At 42.9% G+C, this 13,562-nt stretch overlaps 1 protein-coding gene across 2 annotated transcripts in view; it reads right to left on the reverse strand.

The window, feature by feature from the left end:
* PTPRA (protein tyrosine phosphatase receptor type A) overlaps nt 1-13,562 on the reverse strand; it is a 261,197-nt gene that overhangs the window by 120,867 nt on the left and 126,768 nt on the right. For both annotated transcript variants that reach the window (XM_073610999.1, XM_073610998.1), the window contains exon 3: nt 2,133-2,217. The gene's annotated coding sequence lies outside the window, so the exon portion shown is untranslated. The remainder of the gene's footprint in view (nt 1-2,132; nt 2,218-13,562) is intronic.

The raw sequence follows: 13,562 nt of genomic DNA on the forward strand, positions 1-13,562 counted from the left end.
ACCAGAGTGATGAGAAGAGTATGGAGAAGGAAAGGAACTGCTCATGATCTAAAGCATACCACCTCATCAGTGAAACATGGTGGTGGTAGTGTCATGGCGTGGGCATGTATGGCTGCCAACGGAACTGGTTCTCTTGTATTTATTGATGATGTGACTGCTGACAAATGTAGCAGGATGAATTCTGAAGTGTTTTGGGCAATATTATCTGCTCATATTCAGTAAAATGTTTCAGAACTCATTGGATGGCGCTTCACAGAGCAGATGGACAATGACCCGAAGCATACTGCGAAAGCAACCAAAGAGTTTTTTAAGGGAAAGAAGTGGAATGTTATGCAATGGCCAAGTCAATCACCTGACCTGAATCTGATTGAGCATGCATTTCACTTGCTGAAGACAAAACTGAAGGGAAAATGCCCCAAGAACAATCAGGAACTGAAGACAGTTGCAGTAGAGGCCTGGCAGAGCATCACCAGGGATGAAACCCAGCGTCTGGTGATGTCTATGCATTCCAGACTTCAGGCTGTAATTGACTGCAAAGGATTTGCAACCAAGTATTAAAAAGTGAAAGTTTGATGGATGATTGTTAATCTGCCCCATTACTTTTGGTCCCTTAAAAAGTGGGAGGCACATATATAAACTGTTGTAATTCCTACACCGTTCACCTGATTTGGATGTAAATACCCTCAAATTAAAGCTGAAAGTTTGCAGTTAAAGCACATCTTGTTTGTAAAGCACATCTTGTTTGTTTCAGTTCAAATCCATTGTGGTGGTGTACAGAGCCGAAAAGATTAGAATCATGTCGATGTCCCAATATTTATGGACCTGACTTTATATTATCTATATGACATGATTGGCATATACACACACTAACCAACACACAAAAAAACAAACAAAACAAAACAAAAAAAAAAAAAAAAAAAGAAAAAAAGGGGGGGGGGGCAAATAAATCAAGCGACTAATCCAATCCTTGGCTAATATACTAAGCTGTATGTCTATATCTATGAAAAAAGTTATCACTGCTGGTGGGTTTTTTCAGAACCTTCCTTTTTGCCCACTGGTATGGCCCTCCATCCCCATGTTCCTTCTGATATCCTACTTGCTATCACAGGCTACCTTTGACCACCCTACAAAGGAACAAAAAAGCCAGTGGAGATGGGGCCAACCATGGGGCCGATATCCATGGTTTCCACAGTTTAATTAAATTATTAGGTATGCCCCTATTACAATAGATTTGTTGTTCCTTCAGAAGGTTGTCATTTACTTGAAGGCGCTATTCCTCAAATGAGGGTACACTCGGAGATATCCACTTTAGGGCAATTAGCTTTCGTGCTATAAACAATAATCTGCTAACTGATATCAATATCTCAATGGGCAAAAAATCTATCGAAATAGCCCAGTAAGCACGTCTTAGGATCCAAATCGATATGTGTGTTAAAAGTCTCATTAATTGTATTCACAACCTCTCGCCAGTATCTAGGACATTTCCACATCATATGTATTAAATCAGCGGGGGATTTGTAGCATCTTGATCAATTCAGAGAATCGCGCCTTCCCCACTTAAATAACTGTACCTTTTCTTTAAACGCACATGAAAGCGCACATTTTCTTCCTGATGTTTCTGTGCTGTTGTTGGGGTTCAATGTTGCTGGGGGAATCTATTGTTCCTGGGAAGGGTCTATTGCTGCTGGCTGTGGGAGATCTACTTTACTGCTTTTTTTGTTATTAACAAATTCCATACAAAATACTTATCACCACAAAACGATACTTGGTTTTGTATTCTCTAAAAGGGGCGATACTGGGTGGTAGGTAGGGAATGGAACCAAGGGATGGTACTCGGAGATGGGTAGGGGGCAGAAACAAAAAGACCCAGAATGAAGGGCGGGGGGATCCTGCACCTATTCTCTGCGGAAAAAAGCTCTGCTTACATGTATTCTGCAATTATTCCTAAAACCCCATCAGAAGCTCCCTAGTAGACAATATACAGCTTTGTAGAAAGAGTTCACTCCAGTGAGACGAGACAAGTACTTTACAGAGCCATTAACCTCCTGATAGCTATTTGCAAATATCATAATTTGCTCATTAGAAGTCAAAGCATTCGCCTTTCAAACTGTGCAAACGTGTGGAGGAATTACCTTCTTAGATGGACCAGGTCAGCCGTCAGTGCTCAGAACCTCTACGTTCCATAAGAAGCATCTGTCAGAACTTCCCTCTTCACACCTGGAATAAAAAAAGGAGATCAATACCTGTGCACTGGATTTCAGTTCAGAATATACCACACAAGCCATATTCTCATCACCTCCTCATAAAACCATCATGAAAGCTAAACTATACTTTTTATTATTAAATTTCCATTGGTCCAGCCTGGTTGCATCTAATATCTCACATCCAGGAGGCAACTGGGGATGAAGAAGATCCAAGCAGTGGATATTTGTGCTCGGTACAGTCAGCACTGGTCTCTTCCGGGTGCTGCTCCATCAACTTGCCTTACTGAACGCAGAGGGTTGCGGGCTCCGCATCGCCGCCATTCAGAGAACGTCTTGTAAAACAAGGTGTTTCCTGATTGGACGAGGCAAACAGAAGGGGCGGATGACATCAGATACAAATAATTTGATGTAACCAAGCTTGCCCAATGGGGAAAAAAAAAAAAAAAAAAAAAAGATAACTTGGGTTATACGTGAAATGGTGTACCTAGAAGTGCCAACAATTTCTCTTCACTTTCTGTTCTGGGGACAACCTTTTACAGGACGGGAGGAAAAATCTGCAACAGGGACACAGACACCACTAAAAAGCTTAAAGATTTAGAAACACCCCTCTTAAAAAAAAAAAAAAAAAAAAAAAAAGTTTACTTCTGAATGTGTTAGATTTGCCTTCACTTCCTGGCGACAATCATTTACCAAACAGGAAATTAAGAAATCTCTCCAATGGGGCAAAAAATAAAATCACACAGGTGTTATTATGCTTCCCCAATCTATCCAAAGCTAAAAAAAAAAAAAAAAAAAAAAAAAAAAAAAAAAAAAAAAAAAGAAGGTTTGGGTATACACTTTAAAATGACCACTCCTGGAGTCATTTCTCAACTGGTCAGCAGGTCCCAGACAGAGAAGGTGACAATGGATGGGAAATTAATATAAATTTATATATAAAGAGAAAAACAGACAAAGGTCAAGAAAAGAAAAAAAAGATGGAAGGCTTGGACGCTTGGTATGTCCAAGCCTTCCACCCTTTTTCCTCAAGTGAACCAGTGAGCCTACCAAACCTGATAAAGCAGCCCCAGGTCCACCCAGACATTGGCCGATTCCAAAGCACCCGGGATCCTTGAACTAAGGAGTGCAAGAGCCCCGATAGTGCTCCAGCCAAACTCCCCCCACACTTGGAGTTTCACTCCATTTGGTGACCGACAGGGAGGAGCAAGGATAGGGAGAAGTCAAACCAATCATGCCAGCTCTGGTCAGTGACACTTAGGTTGGCGCTTTACCTATGCCATACGGTAAAATACACATTAACATAGCGCACCATTTATGCATTTGCACCCAAATGCCACGTATTTTGAAAATTACAACAAAAATATATATAATAAAAAGAAGTTATATTTTTTCCTAATAAGTCTTTTATAATTCTTTACAAATTCTGATAGGTTAAAGCAGCACACCCCTTGGCTACAGAGCCCGATGTACGGGGCCTCACAAATATGGTTGTTCGGAACAGGAAGGTGGCCAGTCATGTCCGCGATTCTCAGGAAGGGAGGTCACATGACTCACCCTGGGAATTCGGCTTCTGGGAAGAGTTACTATAGTGTGACATCACTCAGCATGGCTTCATTCCCTGATCCCAGGCACATATCCAAATCATAACATGGCAACCCAGCAGGATACTGACCTGCAATAAGCCTGAAAAACCCAGGACCCTTCACTAGTGAATAACCAACGGCAACTCTGGATCTAAAACTAGTGTTTTTACAAGAATTCTAAAATCCTTTTCTTGGTGTTCATTGAGGGACACAGGAAGACATACTGTAGGCAACCATATAACCTGACAGTATGCCTATGTCCCTCAACAGGCAGTTAAACAAGAGAGCATATGACTTCCTGTGTCCTTCAATAGGCAGTATAACCAAAGAATATATGACTTCATGTGTCCTTCAATAGATAGTATAACAAGAGAGCATATGACTTCTTGTGTCCTTCAAAAGGCAGTATAACCAAAGAACATATGACTTCCTTTGCCCCTCAATAGGTAGTATAACCCAAGAGCATAGGACTTCACGTGTGCTTCAGTAGGCAGTATAACCAAAAAAACATATGACTTTCTTTGCCCCTTAATAGGCAGTATAACCAAAGAATATATGACTTCCTGTGTCCTTCAAAAGGCAGTATAACCCGAGAGCAAATTACTTCCTGTGTCCTTCAATAGGCAATATAACCAAAGAATAGATTGCTTCTTGAGCCCCTTAACAGACAAGACGAAAATAAGATTTTTGCACTGACCACATGATCCTTTTCTTGGAGTTCCATGAGGGACACAGGTAGTCTTACACTGCTGGGGTACACTGCCGCCTACAGTACACGGCTTCTGGTGTTCCACAATCAACAGGAAATGAAAATGAAAATATCTAAGCCAACAAATCTTTGTCAAAAAACCCATCAGGTTTATACTGCCACCTTTGTCTCGGCTGGGGAATTTTGGCCTCTCAACTTGTCCCGTTGACAACCTAAATTGATGGGAAATCCACATTTTTACAGATGTCAACAGAACAAGTGGCAATGGGAAATTCTCCCAAGGGGCCACTTGTTCCAATGACAACTAAGAGGGAATTTCTCATGTCACCTCCTATTATGTCTCTGGAACAGGAAGTGCATGGAAATTTAATTTAGTTTTGAGGTTTAATTCCCCTCCACTGTATCTAAAACAAAAACAAAAAAAAACAAAAAAAAACAAAAAAAAAGGTTTTGACTATACAAACACTTTTACTAGAGGTAAGAAAATCACAGAGCACTTTAGACGTGCATCAGACTGTGCACATGGGATTCACATTTTGATAAACTGTATTTCAACATGCACTTGTACCTATGGACCGCAGCAAGTCGAAAGAGAGAACCGACACACTCAGGTACTCAAAGTGTAAAAACGCAAAAGCAGCATCAAACCAAATGGTGAGTCCAAGACACTAAGGAAATTAAATACGATCACATAAAACATCCAACGCATTTCGGGGGCAACACACCCTTCATCAGGGCCTGGAGCTGTTATTAGGGTAGAACAGGTTTTATGGAAGGCTTTACCAGACATACCTGTATTAGATCTTCCTTGCTCATGGGACACAAACGAAAATGAGTGATCCAATATTAGCAGTGGGACCTCCTAATGTGCTTTTAGTCACATTCTGGATAATTACTGTAGGGGAGTCTTGATCCACATAAGAAGTCTTACCAGAGTCAGCAAGCTCATTGTATGATTATGCTTTCTCTGTTTTATTGAATGAATAGGATTTGAAGTTCCAGCACCCCTCGGATAGATCTTTTTGAGGCACTCCACGTGCTGGCTTTCCAAATCCAGAAATGTATTGATGTCGCCGCTTTCAAAAATCACTCGAATCTCTAATTGCATCACAATAAAAGTCATGTTTCAGGCATGGTTTGCTCAACAATGCCCAGAAATGTTGCATACACTATATTACCAAAAGTATTGGGGCGTGTGTACAATATATAATATATATATATATATATATATATATATATATATATATATATATATATATATATATATATATATATATATATATATATATATATATATACACACACACATACCTACATACACACACACAAACTTTAATGGTGTCTTAGTCCGCGTGCTCAATATGGAGTTGGCCCACCCTTGGCAACTATAACAGCTTCAACTCTTCTGGGAAGGCTGTCCACAAGGTTTAGGAGTGTCTCTATGGGAATGTGACCATTCTTCCAGAAGCGCATTTGTGAGTTCAGGCACTGATGTTGGATGAGAAGGCCTGGCTCACAGTCCCCGCTCTAATTAATTCCAAAGGTGTTCTATCGGGTTGAGATCAGGACTCTGTGCAGGCCAGTCAAGTTCCTCCACTCCAAACTCGCTCATCCATGTCTTTATGGACCTTGTTTGTGAACTGGTGCGTAAGTGGCAAAAGTTAGACAGAAAAGACACGGTGGCAGCTGCCGATGACTGTGCTTGCGTACCAGTGCAATTTTCGCACATGGTGCATGCACATTCATAAAAGTCATACTAATGCACTCAACGTTATTTTATGGATAGGTGAAATGCCACTTTATGGCAATTTGCTTCCTGCCCAGCACTAACCTGTAGGAGCCTTTCACAGACCTCCGAAGTCTCTTGCAATCTAAAGGAATAAGCACATGGACATATGTGTGAATGTGTGCATTGTCAAGGGCAGTTACCGCCGTTGGTGCTTTGCACATTTCACACACAGTCTACAGCCCGCTATAATGAAATGTGACTGGATAACATGATGGCGCTCGAAAGAGCCAGATTACAGGCAGACGGCGAGAGCGTCCTGAAAATCACCATCTGCACTTGCTCTGCTTCCAACGAGTCGTCTGTCAGATGGAATTTTCTCATTCTGCCACCACTAGAGATGGTGCCCGCTTTATCACCCGCATTCAGACTCTGCCTGGGCAACAGAGCTACCGGGCTGGCTTCTAATTCCTTCTGCCTGTAAGAACTTGGTTTTTCAATCATTCAGGATTTGGGTAGAAACGACTATTTTTTATTTTCATTCATTTTAACCATAGGCCTGCTTTTATTTAATCCAGATGCTAACTGGAAAGTTTGGAATTTAAAAGTAGTATGCTCAAAGCTTTTTTTAGCCATTTTGTCTCTTCTGGGTCACAGGGCTATTCACATGGTTACATTGCTTAAAAATTGACCGACAGGTTTCGTTGCCATGTCTTGTCACTCCCCAAATGCTCCCATTGATGACAATGTAAACGCATCACAAATGCCCATTTGGCGTTGTTGGGATGCATTTAGAAAACCTTACTAGCAGAGATAATACAAAAAACCAACACAGAGGGGCGCAACGCAATGCAAACGTGTGAAAAACATGCTGCTGACTCGTCTTACCACTTTATGGGCACTCAAAGTTTTTTGAGCATCTAAATGAGCCCTTAATGACACTTTAACACGTGTGATCAGCTTATGCCATTATTTTTAATTTGCTAAATTATTGTTTATTAGTTAAACAGTTATCCTTCAACAGTGTGTAGACCAGGGGTCTCCAAACAGGGGGCGTCAGCGGGAGGAGTTGCGCCCCACCGCTGGCGTCAGCGGGAGGAGTTGCGCCCCACCGCTGGCGTCAGCGGGAGGAGTTGCGCCCCACCGCTGGCGTCAGCGGGAGGAGTTGCGCCCCACCGCTGGCGTCAGCGGGAGGAGTTGCGCCCCACCGCTGGCGTCAGCGGGAGGAGTTGCGCCCCACTGATGGTGTCAGTGAGAGCTGTGCCCCATTATTGGTCTCATTGGGCCTAATTGTTGGTGTCATTAGGAGGAATTGTGCCCCATCCTTGGTTTCAGTGGGAGCAGTTGTGCCCCATCCTTGGTGTCAGTGGGAGGAATAGTGCCCCATTATTAGTGTCATTTGGAGGAATTGTGCCCCATTATTTAGTGTCATTTGGAGGAATTGTGCCCCATTATTAGTGTTATTCAAAAAAATTGTGCACCATCACTCATGTCAGTGGGAAGAGTTGTTCCCCATCATTGGTATCATTAGGAGGAATTGTGCCCTTCCACTGGTCTTGGGGGGGGGGGGGGTAATTATGCCCCTTTGTTGGTATCAGTGAAGAGAATAGTATCCCAAGGGCTGGTTAAAAGCAAGCAAAGGGCCACATCCAGCCCCTGGGCCACTGGTGTAAACCACCAACCAACTACCCAAAAGCAAAAAAAAAATAAAAGTTAAATGGCACAATCTAGTAAAAAAAATGAAAAAAAAGAAAATAAAAAAGAAAAGGTTTCCAGGGCCATGTCTGGAGGAGAACCATGGGGGTCACTGGAAATCCGGGACAGCTATAAGAACCATTAAAATCTGCCTCCATATTCAACATAATTCTTACTGATGGGCATAGAGGATTCATCAAAAGCCCTGACAAATGGACAGAGCTGGTGGTCGGTGTCATGTCAGAGGTAAGCCAGGGTTTCCGATCAGGAATTCCGCAACCCTGCTAACAAACTCTGCTATCTATTTATAACCATCTCTCACATCCCGGGAAGCCGATCTGCTGAGCCCTCGCTCCACCACCAGACCTGGTCATGCTGCAAACACCGACATTTCTTCTGTTCACACCTTCTAAAGATGGTGAAGGTGTGAACAGAAGAATTTTCTCTTCAAGATCTCAAGGGGAAAAGGTTTTAATTTTTTTCTCCACCGGAGATAGCAAACCACACTAGATCTAGTACAGCACATACACAAGATCTGGTGCAGATGTCACCGGTAGGACAACAAGATAGAAGAAGCTGGTCACTGATTACTTATACAAAAAAAATGTAAAAAAAGGTTCAGGATTTGAAGCGCAGGCCGGATGGACCAGTGGAAATGTGGCAAGATAACAAAGCAAGAAGAATGTTGCTATAGGCAAGTCTATCCCTACATACATTTAAAGAGTGTTGGCTCTTTATTAAAGTGGACCTTCACCTTAAAGGACATGTTGGGCTGATCTAATTCCACCCCTCCCCCTCAATCCCATTTTACAATTTTTTTTCCCTTTACTTTATTTGGGCTTTGTCTTTTTACCTAGGCAAGAATTTCTACCTGCTCCCTGCGTATCAGCAGCTGTGCCACAGGGATTGGCTATCGAGAGCACCCTGCGACACATCTGTGCATGCGCCGGTTGGCACATTCACCTGTGCATGCGCATAAATTTCTACCAGAGAAGTCCACAGCTTTTCCTGTTTTTGTGCATGCTTGGAAAATCACTTGTTCACCGTGGGCACATTTGTGCATGTGCCATAAATGGTTGTACCCGGTGGGGGCAGAGCCACCTCCTAGCTGGACTGAAGATCCGCTTTAACCACTTGCCTACCGGGCACTTTTACCCCCTTCCTGCCCAGGCACATTTTCAGCTTTCAGAGCTGTCACATTTTGACTGACAATTGCAAAGTCATACTACACTGTACACATTAATTTTCTCATCATTTTTTGATCACACAGATAGAAAGACAGAAAATTGTTAAAATTTTTGCAAACAGGTAATTTTTCTCCTTCACTGATGAGGATGCACTGGTGGGCACTGATTGGCAGCACTGGAGGGCACCGATGAGACTGCGCTGATAGTTCGTACCCTGATTATCAGTGTGGATGTCCCTTTTACACAAGCCAATTATCGGCTCTCCTCATGCTGTTAGCATGAGGAAAGGAGAGCCAATAACCGGCTTCTATTTACATCCGTGATCAGCTGTCATTGGACACAGCTGATCACGTGGTAAAGTGCCGCTGATTGGCTCTTTACCTCAATCTGTGGTCATCGTTGTGCGAGCATCTCAGCCTTTGCGATCACAGGAGGACATCATGTAATGGCCTCCCACAACTGGCCAACTGCGATGTAGCCTTCATTCAGCTATAGCACGGTAGGTAAGTGGTTAAGGGCTGGTTCACACAATATGCAATATACAGTGGGGACGGAAAGTATTCAGACCCCCTTAAATTTTTCACTCTTTTTTATATTGCAGCCATTTGCTAAAATCATTAAAGTTCATTTTTTTCCTCATTAACCACCTCAATACTGGGCATTTTCGCCCCCTTCCTGCCCAAGCCATTTTTCAGCTTTCAGCGCTGTCGCACTTTGAATGACAATTGCGCGGTCATACAACACTGTACCCAAATGAAATTGTTATCATTTTTTCCCCACAAATAGAGCTTTCTTTTAGTGGTATTTGATCACGTCTGCGGTTTTTATTTTTTGCGCTATAAACAAAAGAAGAGTGACAAGTTTTAAAAAAAACACAATAATTTTTACCTTTTGCGATAATAAATATCCAATTTTTTTTTCTTTAAAACAAATTTTTTCTCAGTTTAGGCCGATATGTATTCTTGTACATATTTTTGGTAAAAAAATCACAATAAGCGTATATAGATTGGTTTGCGCAAAAGTTATAGCGTCTACAAAATAGGGGATAGTTTTATAACATTTTTATTTTTATTAATTTTTTTACTGGTAATGGCGGCGATCTGCGATTTTTATCATGACTGCGATATTGCGGCGGACACATCGGACACTTTTGACACATATTTGGGACCATTCACATTTATACAGCGATCCATGCTATAAAAATGCATTGATTACTGTATAAATGTGACAGGCAGTGAAGGGGTTAACACTAGGTGGTGATCGAGGGGTTAACTGTGTTGCTAGGGAGTGATTCTAACTGTAGGGGGCGGGGACTCACTAGGGGAGGAGACCGATCGGTGTTCCGCTGTACTGGGAACACATCATCGGTCTCCTCTCCTCTGACAGGACCGTGGATCTGTGTGTTTACACACACAGATCCATGGTCCTGCTGTGTTACCGGTAATCACGGGTGCCCGGCGGACATCGCGGCCGCCGGGCACGTGCACCGGGTGCCTAGTGACACGGCGGGCGCGCGATCGCCGGTGGCGGCGCGCGCGCGCCCCCTGGTGGCCTAGGAAAGCGAGGACGTCATATGACGTCCGCCCGCAATGAGAGCTGCGCCGCCTGGCCGTCAACTGACGGCCGGCGGTCGGCAAGCAGTTAATGTATACACAGCACCCCATATTGACAGAAAAACACAGAATTGTTGACATTTTTGCAGATTTATTAAAAAAGAAAAACTGAAATATCACATGGTCCTAAGTATTCAGACTCTTTGCTGTGACACTCATATATTTAACTCCATTAAGTCCATTTCTTCTGATCATCCTTGAGATGGTTCTACACCTTCATTTGAGTCCAGCTGTGTTTGATTATACTGATTGGAATTGATTAGGAAAGCCACACACCTGTCTATATAATACCTTACAGCTCACAGTGCATGTCAGAGCAAATGAGAATCATGAGGTCAAAGGAACTGCCTGAAGAGCTCAGAGACAGAACTGTGGCAAGGCACAGATCTGGCCAAGGTTATAAAAAAAATTCTGCTGCACTTAAGGTTCCTAAGAGCACAGTGGCCTCCATAATCCTTCAATGGAAGACATTTGGGACGACCAGAACCCTTCCTTGAGCTGGCCGTCCGGCCAAACTGAGCTATCGGGGGAGAAGAGCCTTGGTGAGAGAGGTAAAGAAGAACCCAAAGATCACTGTGGCTGAGCTCCAGAGATGTAGTTGGGAGATGGGAGAAAGTTGTAGAACGTCAACATCACTGCTGCCCTCCACCAGTCGGGGCTTTATGGCAGAGTGGCCCGACGGAAGCCTCTCCTCAGTGCAAGACACATGAAAGCCTGCATGGAGTTTGATAAAAAAAAAAAAAAAAAAATATGAAGCACTCCAAGATTGTGAGAAATAAGATTCTCTGGTCTGATGAGACCAAGATAGAAGTTTTTGGCCTTAATTCTAAGCGGTATGTGTGGACAAAACCAGGCACTGCTCATCACCTGTCCAATACAGTCCCAACAGTGAAGCATGGTGGTGGCAGCATCATGCTGTGGGGGTGTTTTTCAGCTGCAGGGACAGGATGACTGGTTGCAATCGATGGAAAGATGAATATGGCCAAGTACAGGGATATCCTGGATGAAAATCTTCTCAAGAGTGCTCAGGACCTCAGACTGGGCCGAAGGTTTACCTTCCAACAAGACAATGACCCTAAGCACACAGCTAAAATAACAAAGGAGTGGCTTCACAACAACTAAGGGACTGTTCTTGAATGGCCCAGCCAGAGCCCTGACTTAAACCCAAAAAATGGCTGTCCACCAACGTTTACCATCCAACCTGACAGAACTGGAGAGGATCTGCAAGGAGGAATGGCAGAGGATCCCCAAATCTAGGTGTGAAAAACTTGTTGCATCTTTCCCAAAAAGACTCATGGCTGCATTAGATCAAAAGGGTGCTTCTACTAAATACTGAGCAAATGGTCTGAATACTTAGGACCATGTGATATTTCAGTTTTTCTTTTTTAATAAATCTGCAAAAATGTCAACAATTCTGTGTTTTTCTGTCAATATGGGGTGCTGTGTGTACATTAATGAGGAAAAAATGAACTTAAATGATTTTAGCAAAATGGCTGCAATATAACAAAGAGTGAAAAATTTAAGGGGGTCTGAATACTTTCCGTCCCCACTGCAGAACATTTAAAAAAAAAACCCAGTAAACTGAAAAACGCATCAACGCGCATGCAGAAATGAATCCAGACCATTTCTGCATTGTGAACTGGCCCCAAGGAGGAGGAGGGGGGGAGGGTGCTATAATTTTCAGGAGAAACCATCCTCCACCATCCTCTAAGCTCCAAGCAGTACTGATAAAGCTTTAAGACCCCCCAAATACTTGTTCTGAAAATGTAACAGGTAGTGCACGTTAAGAAAGAAAAAAAAAGTGTCGCACTGTTTCAAGTACTCGCCCTCGAAACAGAACAACAGCCCATGACGTGAGATGAAGTGTCCGCTCTATGGTGGAAGACAGATGCCACCTGACCCTAGGTGGGAGCACTAAGGCAGTTCACAAATCCTGTGCCCCCCTCAGAGCCTCAGTACTGAAGATGTGTTGTGCTACACCCATTCAATCCTGAAGCCCTGTGGGCTCCCTAGATGGATATTAAAAGACACACCAATTGTATTTATTTTAAAAAATAATATATTTTACTTATGTAATAGCAAAAATTCCTGAAATTATTAAATACTTGATTTCAGCCACTTGTATTTTTTTGTGTAGCAGCTTTATAACCAGGAGGGGGCAGTACTTGGGAGGCAATCAGGTGTCCTGCATTCATATGTTCAGACAAGGAACGTGCTGACAGGAGGAGAGAGCAGAGGGATGATCTCATTGGTTTGTTATGGCCTTTGCACTACCCCATTTCAGTCCAAGGGCAGGGAGGTAATCCAGCTGTGCTTCTGTGATACCTTGTACCCCTCATTTCCTTACCAACATGAAGGGGCTTGTGCTTCTCCCCTTCTGTCACAAGATGGTGCTGTAAAAGTGGAAGGTGTAGGACATACGCTCAAACAGGTAAAACCTCATGCAAGAGATGCCGGGGATACTGCAATGCACATTATTCTGTTCATTTCTTTACCTACTGTGGAGGCCATCACTAATTATTGGGGCTGTATGGATTGCCTGGAAAGTTTATTTGCAAACCGGAAAGGTGGGTCAATCCCAGCAGATTAGTTTGTTTTAATACATAGGTACATAGTAGGTGAGGTTGAAAAAAAAAAAAAAAAGACACAAGTCCATCAAGTCCAACCTATGCGTGTGATTATATGTCAGTATTACATTGTATATCCCTGTATGTTGTGGTCATTCAGGTGATTATCTAATAGATTTTTGAAACTATCAATCCTCCCCGCTGAGACCACCGCCTGTGGAAAGGAATTCCACATCCTGGCTGCTCTTACAGTAAAGAACCCTCTACGTAGTGTACGGTTA

This window comes from Aquarana catesbeiana, linkage group LG01, assembly GCF_042186555.1.
Source record: "Aquarana catesbeiana isolate 2022-GZ linkage group LG01, ASM4218655v1, whole genome shotgun sequence".
Lineage (NCBI taxonomy): Eukaryota > Metazoa > Chordata > Amphibia > Anura > Ranidae > Aquarana > Aquarana catesbeiana.